This window comes from Erpetoichthys calabaricus, chromosome 12, assembly GCF_900747795.2.
Source record: "Erpetoichthys calabaricus chromosome 12, fErpCal1.3, whole genome shotgun sequence".
NCBI classification, from domain to species: Eukaryota; Metazoa; Chordata; class Cladistia; order Polypteriformes; family Polypteridae; genus Erpetoichthys; species Erpetoichthys calabaricus.
Window position 1 is genome coordinate 1441375 of NC_041405.2, and position 11605 is coordinate 1452979.

The 11605-nt window shown below is 46.9% G+C and overlaps 1 protein-coding gene across 1 annotated transcript in view; it reads right to left on the reverse strand.

Annotated features, from left to right (window-relative positions):
* Window positions 1-5234, reverse strand: part of LOC114661648 (serine/threonine-protein kinase TAO2-like) — a 37342-nt gene extending 32108 nt beyond the window's left edge. The window contains 1 exon segment of the mRNA XM_051935341.1: window positions 4790-5234. The gene's annotated coding sequence lies outside the window, so the exon portion shown is untranslated.
* Between the last annotated feature and the right edge of the window lie 6371 nt (window positions 5235-11605).

Genomic DNA, 11605 nt, shown 5'->3' on the forward strand with positions numbered 1-11605 from the left:
CACGTCACCAAAGGCCATTTTAATGTCTAATGCCCCTTTTACACTGCAGCAATTCAAGAACCAATACCTGTCTGCTTTATGCACGTTTGGGTGTGGAGTCCCAATACATTCGAAAGTAAAATCTTGAGGGCCGCACTCTGTTTACTCGGCTCAGTTTCCACACCTTGTCAAACTGCTCCAGGTAACAAGATGACAGCCAAAAAAATAAAACACTGCAGCGTTAATCAATGGTTGCATATTAAGAGCACCATGCTGAAACATCTAGTCACCCAGGGTTTAAAAGCGGATGGCTGTGGCACAGACTGTACTAGGCCACTTGTCATAAGGAACACACATGATGGCTGAAACCATATCAGGCAGGAAAGCGAGCTACAAGGAGTTGTCAACATTGGCTTTTGTGTTCCCAATGCCCACAAGTCACCAATACGGTCGTCTAGTGAGGCCACTATGAACCAAGGAGAATATACAAGTAGAGCTTTACCCATCACAACCCTAGACACCGTCAGGGGATCCAGCTGTTTAGAGAGGCTGAAGCTGCACAGAACACCAAACACAACATAGCGGGACCTGTCTATCGGACAAACGGTAATCAAGCCAAGAGCAACACAGTTATGGTGGCAAGGACTATGACCATGAGGTGGGCAACTTTCCAGCTGATCTCTAGTGCCAGACACTAAGTAAACGTCTTCGGTCAGACACACAGACGCCCACTACCACCTTCGCCCGCTTGCTCTATTGTATCAATAAAGGTCCTTTTGAAATGAACAGAGTGCACCAAGCTGGGTGCAATGCCTGCTGTTGGGACATAACAAAGCCATCTTTGATAAGTTACTTTACAAAGGAGCCAGCGGTGCCCCCCCACCCCCTCAACAAATGGGACAAGCAGCGTGACCAGTAACACTCATGTGAGGACACTGAATGTAAAAGCCAAAGTGAAAGAAGTAGCCACCCCTTGTCCGACACAGACAATCTGCCCATATCCATTGGCAACAATGCACAGAAGCAGCTGTGTTCTAAAGCGCACCCTTGCTTTCACGCTCCTCATTCGTTGAGGGCCTGACTGTGGGTGCTTTGAGCCACAAGTTCACCCCAAACTCCACATTACACTTTGTCTGCCAGCCCAAACTCATCAGGCCCTACATTAAATGGACTCCTCCTGCCCATCCATCTTCAGTGTGACTTAAGGTGGGTCTTTCAAGCAGCACATACCCACATGGCTCACCTGCCCTAAACCCACAGGTCACGGTTTACTGGTCAGTATCGCTGGGAGCATCACCTACTGGCATACAACTGCCTGCCTGACATATTCAACGGATGACAGCTCCTTTGGCCTCCTCTTAATTTCTTGTATGTGTTGTTAGTATTTTGTAATTTGTAAAGTTGGTAATTGCATTTTACCTATGAACTTGTTACAGCACTCCGCGCCTGCACTTGGTAAAGGGGGATATTCAAAAACACGCTGAACTGACCCGAACAGAAACAAATCAAGTTGTCTCACAGTTTGACCCAGATACTGCCCCTTTGGTTTCTCTGGTACCTCTCTTTTTTTTTTTTTCTACAGAGGTGCCCAACACTTCCTTTAATTGCAGTTTATCGTAAAGGTGACGTTCACTCGTTGGACTGTTTCAATCTTATGCTGGCTCCTTTCTATTCACCCAACTCCCTCAATTAACTGCCCCAGAATGAGCCAGGCAGGGCTTCTTTACAAAGAGTTGAGAAAATGTGAAACAAATGATCAAGACATGTAGCTGAAGCAGAAATCTAGACAACCCAAAAGGTACCCGGAGGAGATACTGGGACTGCTAAACAAATGAGCCTGATAGACTTTGTCAAATATCTTATGCTCAATGTTTGCCAAACACCCCTAATGGCGGAGTACTGGCCCAATTCTCTCCTCATCCAAGTCTTATGTCATCTTGTGATATAACCAGAACTGGAAAAAATAAAGGGACTACTGGTGCAAATGACTTCCTCCCTTTGACTCTGCTCTCTGCAGACTTCAGCTCAAACTCGCTGGGATGGCAACTTCTGGTAACTACTCAAACACCCCATTCTTCCTACTGACATTTGCATCCCGAACTATACCCCCATTATTTCATGGCCAGTTTTTATTCCCAAGCCAGACCTCAGCCTTTACCCATTTGCCTGCCACACTCCCCAGTTGGGTGCTCAGCTGACCCACTTCTCTACGTGCCTTAATCTTAACTTTGTCCAGGATTTTTCTTCCTGGAACCCGCTTCTATCACTCTTTCCACCATTTGTCACGAGGTCCCCAAACCGCACCCTCTACCCCTTGTTGCCCCCACCCATTTGCCTGCTAGCTTCACCCCCATTTGGTTCTTCATTGTCCGTTTCTCCTCTCATTCAAGTCTTTTGATATGTCCCGATTTTGGAAATTGAAACGAAAGCCCTAACAAATTACTCTGTCTGGTACAGCTTATCTATTAGTAAAACAGACAAGCTCGGTGGACTGAATGTTGTCTTCCTGTTTATCAGTTATGTTCTTATATCTGGGTCTTTCTCTTCTCCTGTGCCCTCAGCTGACTTCCAGCTCACACTTGTTTGGTTGGCACACTCTTCTGAGGGGTCCTCCACTGTTCTAATTCTCCTACTGGCATCTGCTCTGGGCCGAACCCCTTCCACATTTCATGACCTCCACGGTCTCACCATCCTTTAACCACTTTCAGAACGATGGCTTAATGTTTTTATGCACAAACCTGAGCTCATCTTTTACCCATTTCCTTGCCATGCTCCTCAGATGCCCTACTTCTCTACATATCCTAATCTTAACGACGTGAGGAATTTTTTTGCCTGGAACTGAATTCCTGACATTTTTCCATCAGTCACCATAAGGCCCCAAAACCTCCCCTCATTACTGATTTCTCCTCTCATTCAAGTCTTGTGGTAGACTCAGAAGAGACTGCGCTAGTAAGGCCACCAGGGCAATAATAAATGACTATCTGTCTGGGTGTTTCTCTTTGGTTCTGCCCTCTACGGACTTCAGCTCTAACTTGTTTGGCTGGCACACTCTTCTGATGGCTCCTCAACTGTCCCACTTCTCCTACTGACATTTGCTATGGACTCTTTCCTCCAACCTTATTCCATGGCCTAAACAATCACACAATCCTTCTAACCATTTTCTAAACCAGATTTTATCCCCCAACCTTACCAAATTGTTTGCTATGCTGCCCTACTTCTCCACATGCCCCAATGTTAATGCTGTGAAGGACTTCTTCCTGGAACCCACTTCATCATCTCCCTGCCTTACTGCTCTAGACTTCAGCTAACGCCTGTCTGCCTGCTAGGTATAACCCCACAGTTCTTCCTTTCTCTTCTCATCCAGGTCTTAAGTCTTGTTATGAAATGCCAGGAACTTAGAACTTGAAGAGAAAGCAGGTGAGCCCACCAGGGCCCTCACAGATGAACCTCTCTGTCTGTCTGGGTCTTTTATTCAGCATTCCCCGGACTTCAGCTCAAACTTGTTTGGCTGGCACTCCTCTGATGGCTCCTCACTTGTCCATCTTTTCCTACTGGAATATGCCCCCCCTTATTTAAAAGTCTTCCCACCATCCTAACCATTTTCCAAAACAGGTTTTGTTCCCAAACCTGACCACAGCCCATATGCATTTGCTTGCCAAGCTCCTCAGCTGCCCCCACTTCTTTTCATGCCCTAATCTTAATACTGTGTTGGTTTTGACCCCCTGGAACCCACTTCCTCCCATAACTCGGTGCAGGGTCCCCAAATCGAACTCTCTCTCCCCCTCATAACCCCTGACTTCTGCTCTCATCTGTTTGCCTGCGTGCCACACCCCACGATGATTCTTCCTTTTGCCCATTTCTCTTCTTATCCATGTCTTGTGATGTGCCCAGAAGTTAGAAACTGAAGAGAAAGCAAGTGAGACCCCACAAAAGACCAACCCCATCTATCTGTCCGGGACAGCCTACCCTTCAGCTAAAGAAATGACCCTGGTGGACCTCCTCTGGTTTTTTTTGTTGTTTTTTTTATATCTTTTGCTGTGCCCTCCACCGAGTTCAACTCAAACTTGTCTGGTTCACACACTCTTCAATGGCTCCTCAACTGTCCCACTTCTCCTACTGGTATTTGCTCTGGACCCTTCTCTTATTCCACGGTCTTGCCGTCCTTTTCTCAGTCCAAACCTGCCCTCAGCCCTTGCCCATCTGCTTGCCGTGCCCCTCAGCTGCCCCACTTCTCTACAAGTCCTAATCGCGACGCTTTTTTTTTTTTTTTCCTGAATCCCACTTCCTCCCGTTTTTCCGTCCGTCGCCACAAGGCCCCCAAACCGCACTCTCTCTCTCTGGTTGCCCCCGACTTCTGCTCCCACCTGTTTGCCTGCTTGGCACACCCCCAGATGGTTCTTCATTTGCCTCACTTCTCCAGTTGTCCTAGTCTTCCGCGGGCTCGTGTACTGCCCAGCTAACCCACTTTCTTTCTCCTCGATCGCCTACCCGGCACTGACAACATGACCGTCTGCCTCCCTTGAAGCCCCCCAAGCTCGACTTCAGCTCGTACCCTTTTTGCCAATGCCATACCCCGAATGGCTTTTCATTTGCTCCGTTCCTCCTAAACGGACCGTCACTTTAGCCGCCAGCTCTTCGCCTTCCCCGGTCTCAACACCCCACCCGACCCGGCGTCTCTTCATCTAAACCGGGGCCCGACTTCGCCCCACTTCCCCTCTCGCGGCTGGCCGCCCCCTCGCTTGCCCCCCAGCTCTCGTCAGCTCGCTCGCCCGCCCTCCTTTCCTTCCTTCTGACCCCCCGAGTTCCTCACCTGCCCGCCGTCCCTCGCCGTCGGAGTGGGCGCCACTCGGGGAGCTCAACCTCTGCTGCCCATTTCTGCTCGCGCCATGGGCCTCGTTTCTTTTTCTCTCTCCCGCCTGTCCGTCCGTCCGCCGTCTTTGTCGGATATCTCTTTCTCTCTCTCTCGCTCTCTCTCTTCACGAATGGCGGAGGGGGGCCGTTGCCGTTTATTGTTGTTTCGCCGTTAGACTCACTCCCCCGTCGGCGGTGCGAATCCTCGCGGGTGGGCTGCCCGGCATGCCGCGTTTGTTCGGCCTCGTTCCCCTCCTGCCCTGGTACGGTCTCCTCGTTTCTGTTCGTCCCACCGTCTCGCCTTTTTTTTTTCCTTCTCCCCCTCTCGCTCTCTCGCCCCCCCTCCTTTTTTTCTTTTTTTTTTTTTTTTTTTTTTGTTCAGTAATTCAAGATGGCTGGCCGGGCGGGAGCCGGAAGTAAAGGTCACAGGAGGTAATTTCCGGGAAGGTCCTGAAAAATAAAATACACGTGGCTCGGATTCGGGCGCCATCTTGGGCAGGTCATTCAGACTATACGATTACTGTACAGCGGTTACTTCGTCACGAGCGTTAAGGGCGAAGGTTACATAAATTATTGGCTCTATCTTTGGTTGGCATTTTTCACTATTATCAAATATTGTTAGAAGGTTCAGAAAATCAACAGGTATTGACTAGATTAAAAACTAAACACAGTCTATTCTTGCATTTTAGGGTCATTTTCAAAGTTTTTAGGGTCGGCAGTTGCGCTAACCGTTTAAAATGATTGAAATCTAAATAATCAGCTACAGGGCACTCCAGAAAAATTAATAAAAAATGTTAATTACAACTGCAACAAAGCAAAAACCAAGACTGAATGGAGTTGTTACCAAAAATAGGAGAATATCATCAGAAATAGAATGCGTAGAATATGAACCAAATACTGGGGAGCGATGATGCCTAACACTAAGAGCTGAGAATTAATGCTATTCAAGGTTTAAATCCATAAGTTTGGAGGGCAGGCAGAAGCATTTCGCGGTGTTTTATAGTGGATCCTTTATGATGTGATGCATAGTGACACACATCCTTAGCAACTCGCCAACCAAATTCAAAGACTCTATAATTGTTATAATGTGCTATTTTTGTAAAATTTTTGTCGCCTTCCCTTCAAGGTCTGAGTACATGTTGTGCATGTAATATGGGTGTTTTTGACCATGAGGACTATGATTTTCACATCTTACATTATGCAATATTTACAATATGTTGGCTCCTAAAATGAAGCAGCTAATCTCTGAAATGAAACCAGAGCTACAAGGTGAGAGAAAACGGATGATCAAAATGTCTTCTGAACGTTCAGGTAATATGTTTGGTGTTCCTGTGTCCTCAGCTAAAGAATCGAAAGGTTGTGAAGAAAGAATTAGTATTGGGAAAGTGGCACTGGGCACTCAATCCTGATTTAAGAATTATTCATGGTGCCAGTGACAATAAATAGTCACAGTATGGCAGCACTATTGGACTTGGGGCCTGCGGAAGATGTTGTAAATTATTATAACTTTTTATTGAATTTATTTAAAGCTTGTGACATTCCATACAATCAAGTCAAACTTAACAAAACTGAATTCAATTCAACCCCAGGTGGGGGAGCCTGCACTGGTACAGTGCGTTGCTGCACCCACTTCATAACGAAACAACTTGGGATCCTGGTTGGCAACCCCCCAGGCAGACACGTGGTCCAGTCCCACCCTCCAGGAAATGACCTTCTATCTGCCACAGCCAGGTGTTACGTGGGCGGCCCCTTGGTCTGGTCCAGCCACTCAGGTCCCCAACAATGAGGATCTTACGAGCTGATCACCCTCGGGGAAATGCGCCACATGGCCGTAGTGCCGTAACTGACGCTCCCTCACAGTGCAGGTCATGTGCCTCATTCAGGACTCCATGAGCAACACAAAGTCAAACCAACGGTATCCGAGGATTTTCTGGAGAGACACACATGAAGGAGTCCAGTCTTCGTCTCAGGTCACTGGATAGCGTCCATGTCTCGCAACCATATAACAAGACAGGAAGCACCAGGACTCTAAAGACTTGGACCTTCGTCCTTTTACAGATATCGGGAGCGCCACGCACCCCTTTCCAGTGACCTCATCACCCCACATGCTCTCCCAATCCATCTACTGACTTCATAGGAAGAATCACCAGAGATGTGAATGTCACTGCCGAGGTAAGTAAACCTCTCGATGAGGTCGACACTCTCTCCGCAGACAGACACACTGCTGATGGCCGTGCCCAAGAGGTCATTAAAGGCCTGGCTCTTTGGTTTTTAATCAGCACCCTCACAAGCCCAGACACTCAGACTCCTCACTCAGTCACTCGAGACCCCCGATCAGAGCCTCCATTGACTCCATGAAGATCACAGCATCATCAGTAAAGTCAAGATCTGTGAATCTCTCTTCACCAACAGCCGCTGGACCCCATGACCTTGCCCAACACCCAGTCCATACAAGCATTGAAGACAGTAGGAGCAGAACACACCTGACGAACCCCAGAATCAACTGGGAAAAACGCAGAGGTCCTGCCTCCACTCTGCACAGCACTCACAGTACCAGTGGACAGGCCGGCCGTGATATCCAGCAACCTTGAGGGGATCCCGCAGATCCTCAGGATGTCCCACAGGGCAGCTCGATCAACTGAGTCGAACGCTTTGCGAAAATCGACAAAGTCTGCAAAGAAACTCTGCTGATATTCAAGTTTGCGCTCCATGAGAACACTCAGTGCCAGGAGGCAGTCGATGGCAGACTTCTTAGGTGACAATTTGAACCCCAGAGTTTATTTTTTATTATTAATAAAAATGAATGGTTCATTTTATTTGGCACACTCTATTAATTTTATTAATTATTATTCATTTTATCATTTGTAGTAGAGCATCAACTATTACCTTGGTGATCTTTCTGCGAATCACCTGGGAGTATGTGATGTGTGACATCATTGGGACATTTCCCACCCTGGAGTGTCCGATATTAGGATTCCTGGGTTGGTGTGAATTACGTTATTTTTATGTGTCTATTCCTGGTTACAAACTACTACGTTTCATCTTAAAAGGCTTAGCGTTTTAAACTTCACAACTGGTCATCCGTCTCTTCTGCTTTCTTCACCACGTCACTTCTCCCGACCAACACTTTGTTCTGATTTGTGACATGACAGTAAAAGGTTTTAATGAAAAAGGAGCAGAACTAAAGTATTCACAATCTTAGATGACTTCTGTTGTGACACACCGGCTGAAATAATGAAAAATGTGACATCACCACAGCGCCACTTCTTGGGCTCGCCCCGTAGTAACACAGACTTGCATCCTGGCAAACAAAATGGTGGTGGCCTATAAAATCCAAAACGGTGTGACAATCTGTTCATAAAGCAAGTCAAGTGGCTTTATTGTCACAACATCCACACAGAGCAGCGTCCCCAGGAGCTCACCTGTCGGTCCCCTCGGCTCCTGGCTTGTTGTCCCATTCAGCTCCTTATGTGTCAGTATGGTCACCTGCCGGCTTGTCAGTCCACTCAGCCCCTGGAGGCTTCCTCACTCGGCTCCTGACTTGTTAGTTTGCTCAGTTCAGTGCTTGTCGGCCCACCAGGCTCATTGTCAGCCCACTCAGCTGCCTCCTTGTTACTCAAGTCACCTCCTCAGCTGTTGGCCCGCTCGGCCCCTCGCTTGTTCACCCACTTACCTCTTTGTCAGTCTGCTCAGCTCCTCGCTTGTTGGGCCAATCAGTTCCTCTTTTAGAACTTCTTGTGCTCTGCTGGGCTATTTTGGGGTTATGGCAGATGGGAGTTGGGGTCTGGCAGAGGATTCAAATTCATGGCATGTAAAAATGTCTTATCTGTTTCTCTAAAATGTTTTGTGTCTGTCAATAGACTTGATAACATGAAAGACTGAGCTCAAGATTTTCACCTTTCGTCAGATGCAACACTGGTGGTAGAACTGAAGTTGGACTTTTTTTTTTGCCAGGCTACGCATTTGCTAGGAATTTCCTTTGGTGTTCCATCCACACATATAACAGAAGGAAATACAATGAACACCATGCCAACATTAAATAGAGCAACAGTGACTAAATCTACAGTGCACCAAAACACCGTTACGTAAACAGAACTGGACCTGCAGCACCAGTACCCCTAGCAGATACGGGGCCTTTTTTGATGGTCCCAGTGACGGGTGGAGAGGAGCAGCAACAATTCTCCATCGTTGTACTGAGGACTCAGAGCAGTCGATTTGAATTTGCATTCTGTTTTCCGGGAATGCCTACTAGAACGAAAAACGTGCCACTCACTGCTGCCAACTACTGTTCACAGAGCAGACACACTCAAGAGAATTCTCTTCTTCCTCTGTATGTTGTGAATCTGGTAACCAGGGAAACTTGGAATATTCCAGGATCCTGGATGGGAAGGGAAATGAGGCGGGGTGGCGAGGTGAGGGCCAAGCGGCCGCTAGATGCTTTTCCAGGCGGAGCAAAACTGAAAGAAATTCTGGAACGGCAACTGCAAATAAAGCGTGAACTCTAAAAGGATTATTTAAGATCCCCGTAATGTGACATTCTCAGAGCCACTTCAATTAAATTAAGGGTCACAGGTCCAGGCCTTCACCGCTAGCGCTGGGTGGCTCGTCCTGAATTTTAAATGTACTCATCTAGCTAGCACCATACCCAAAACTCCTCTCTGTAGACTGGCCTGCTGATGGGCTGGCACCCCATCCAGAGCTGGCTCACACTTCTGTGCCCAACTGCTTCCTAAACAGACTCCTGGACTGGATTAAGTGTGACGATGTCGATGGATGAATGGCTGTTGTTAACTACTTACAGGAGACAGAGCAGCAGCACAGTGAAGCTACAGGAATTATTTTGTAAGATTTAAGCGTACATACAGTAGCTGCCATTCATCACTCTGTGCTATTTCATTGGCTTGAAATTTACATTGGGCTCTCCGGCACCATCCTTGCATGATTTAGTTCATCCATCCATCCATCCATTATCCAACCCGCTATATCCTAACTACAGGATCACAGGGGTCTACTGGAGCCAATCCCAGCCAACACAGGGCGCAAGGCAGGAGACAAACCCCGGGCAGGGTGCCAGCCCACCACAGGGCACACACACACACACACACCAGAGACAATTTAGAATCGCCAATCCACCTAACCTGCATGTCTTTGGACTGTCGGAGGAAACCCACGCAGACACGGGGAGAACATGCAAACTAGAGGACCAGGGAAGCGAACCCACGCCTCCTAACTGCTAGGCAGCAGCGCTACTCACTGCGCCACCGTGCCGCCCATGATTTAGTTCATATTTATTAAATCAATTTCAGTACATGCAGAAATGTGCTGACAGTACTGTGTCATTATATGCAGAAGTTAAATATGGTGTCCTGCAGGGCTCAGTACTCAGAGTGCCACTGTTTTCACTTGATATGCTTCCATTACAAACTACCACTGCAAACATAACCTTAATTTCACTCGTATGCAGGGGATACCCAACTAAAGTGACTGCTTCGCTTTCTGCATGCTTTATTGTTTTGTACATTTAATTTTAAATTGATACATTTGCCATTTTTGCTAATCAATCTACTCTCAGTTACCCAAATGACAAAGTGAAAGATGTTTTCAGAAAGGTATACAAATTGATTAAAAATCCAGAATTGAATTCTGTCATTTCTCTCGCTCCTAGAAGTCTTCAGACCTTTTGCTGTGACCCTCCAAATTGTGCTCAGGAACAACCTGTTTGCTTTCATTCTCCTTGAGACGGTTCTAGAACTTGATCGGCATCCACCTGTGGCGCACTGAATGGACTGGATGGCATTTAGAAAGTCACATGTGGACCTGTGTAAAGAAAGTCCTGCAATTCACACGGCAAGTCAGGACAAAAACCAGCCGTGAAATCCAAGGAACTCCCAGCAGACCTCCATAATCAAACTGTGATGAAGCACAGATCAAGGCAAGGGGATCAATCCATTTCTAAAGCTTGAAGTGTTCTAGGGAGCCCAGTGGCCTCGAGAATTGTGAAATGGAAGACTGCTGGAACCATCAGGATCTGAAGAAGTCACCTGCTGAGACAGGAGAAGCTGTTGGCATGATCTCAGTAGAACTCCATCAATCCGGCATTTATGGCAGGCTGGATAGACAGAGCTCATCACCCGCCTAATGCCACCCCAATGCTATGGTGGGTCAGGGACAGGGAGACTAGTCAGAATTGAGGGAAGGATGAATGCTGCCAAAAACAAAGCGGTCCTTCAAGAAAACTTTCCCCAGAGTGCATTTCTTCTCAATGACCTGAAACATTCAGCCAAGACAACACTCCTTGAGTGGCCCACCCCATAAAACATGTGTGCAGAGACCTGAGGATGGCATTCTAAGGGGGCATGAGAGGATCTGCTAAAAAGAACGGAATAAACTGCCCCAAATCCAGGTGTGCCAAGCTTGTAGAGACTTACCAAGAAGACTCCAAGTTAGAATTGCTGCCAAAGGGGCTTCTACAATGTAGTGAACGAGTGGTGTCAGTACTTCTAGGAATGAGAGATTTCAGTTTTGGAGCTGTAATAAATTTAAAGACCGTTCTGAAAACATGTTTTCACTTTCTCATTCTGGGTTATTATCAATAAAGATTCATTAAAAAGAATGTTCCCACTTGGTTTCATAATATGAATGAGTGTAAGGCGAGTGTGGCTTAGATAGATAGATAGATAGATAGATAGATAGATAGATAGATAGATAGATAGATAGATAGATAGATAGATAGATAGATAGATAGATAGATAGATACTTTACTAATCCCAAGGGG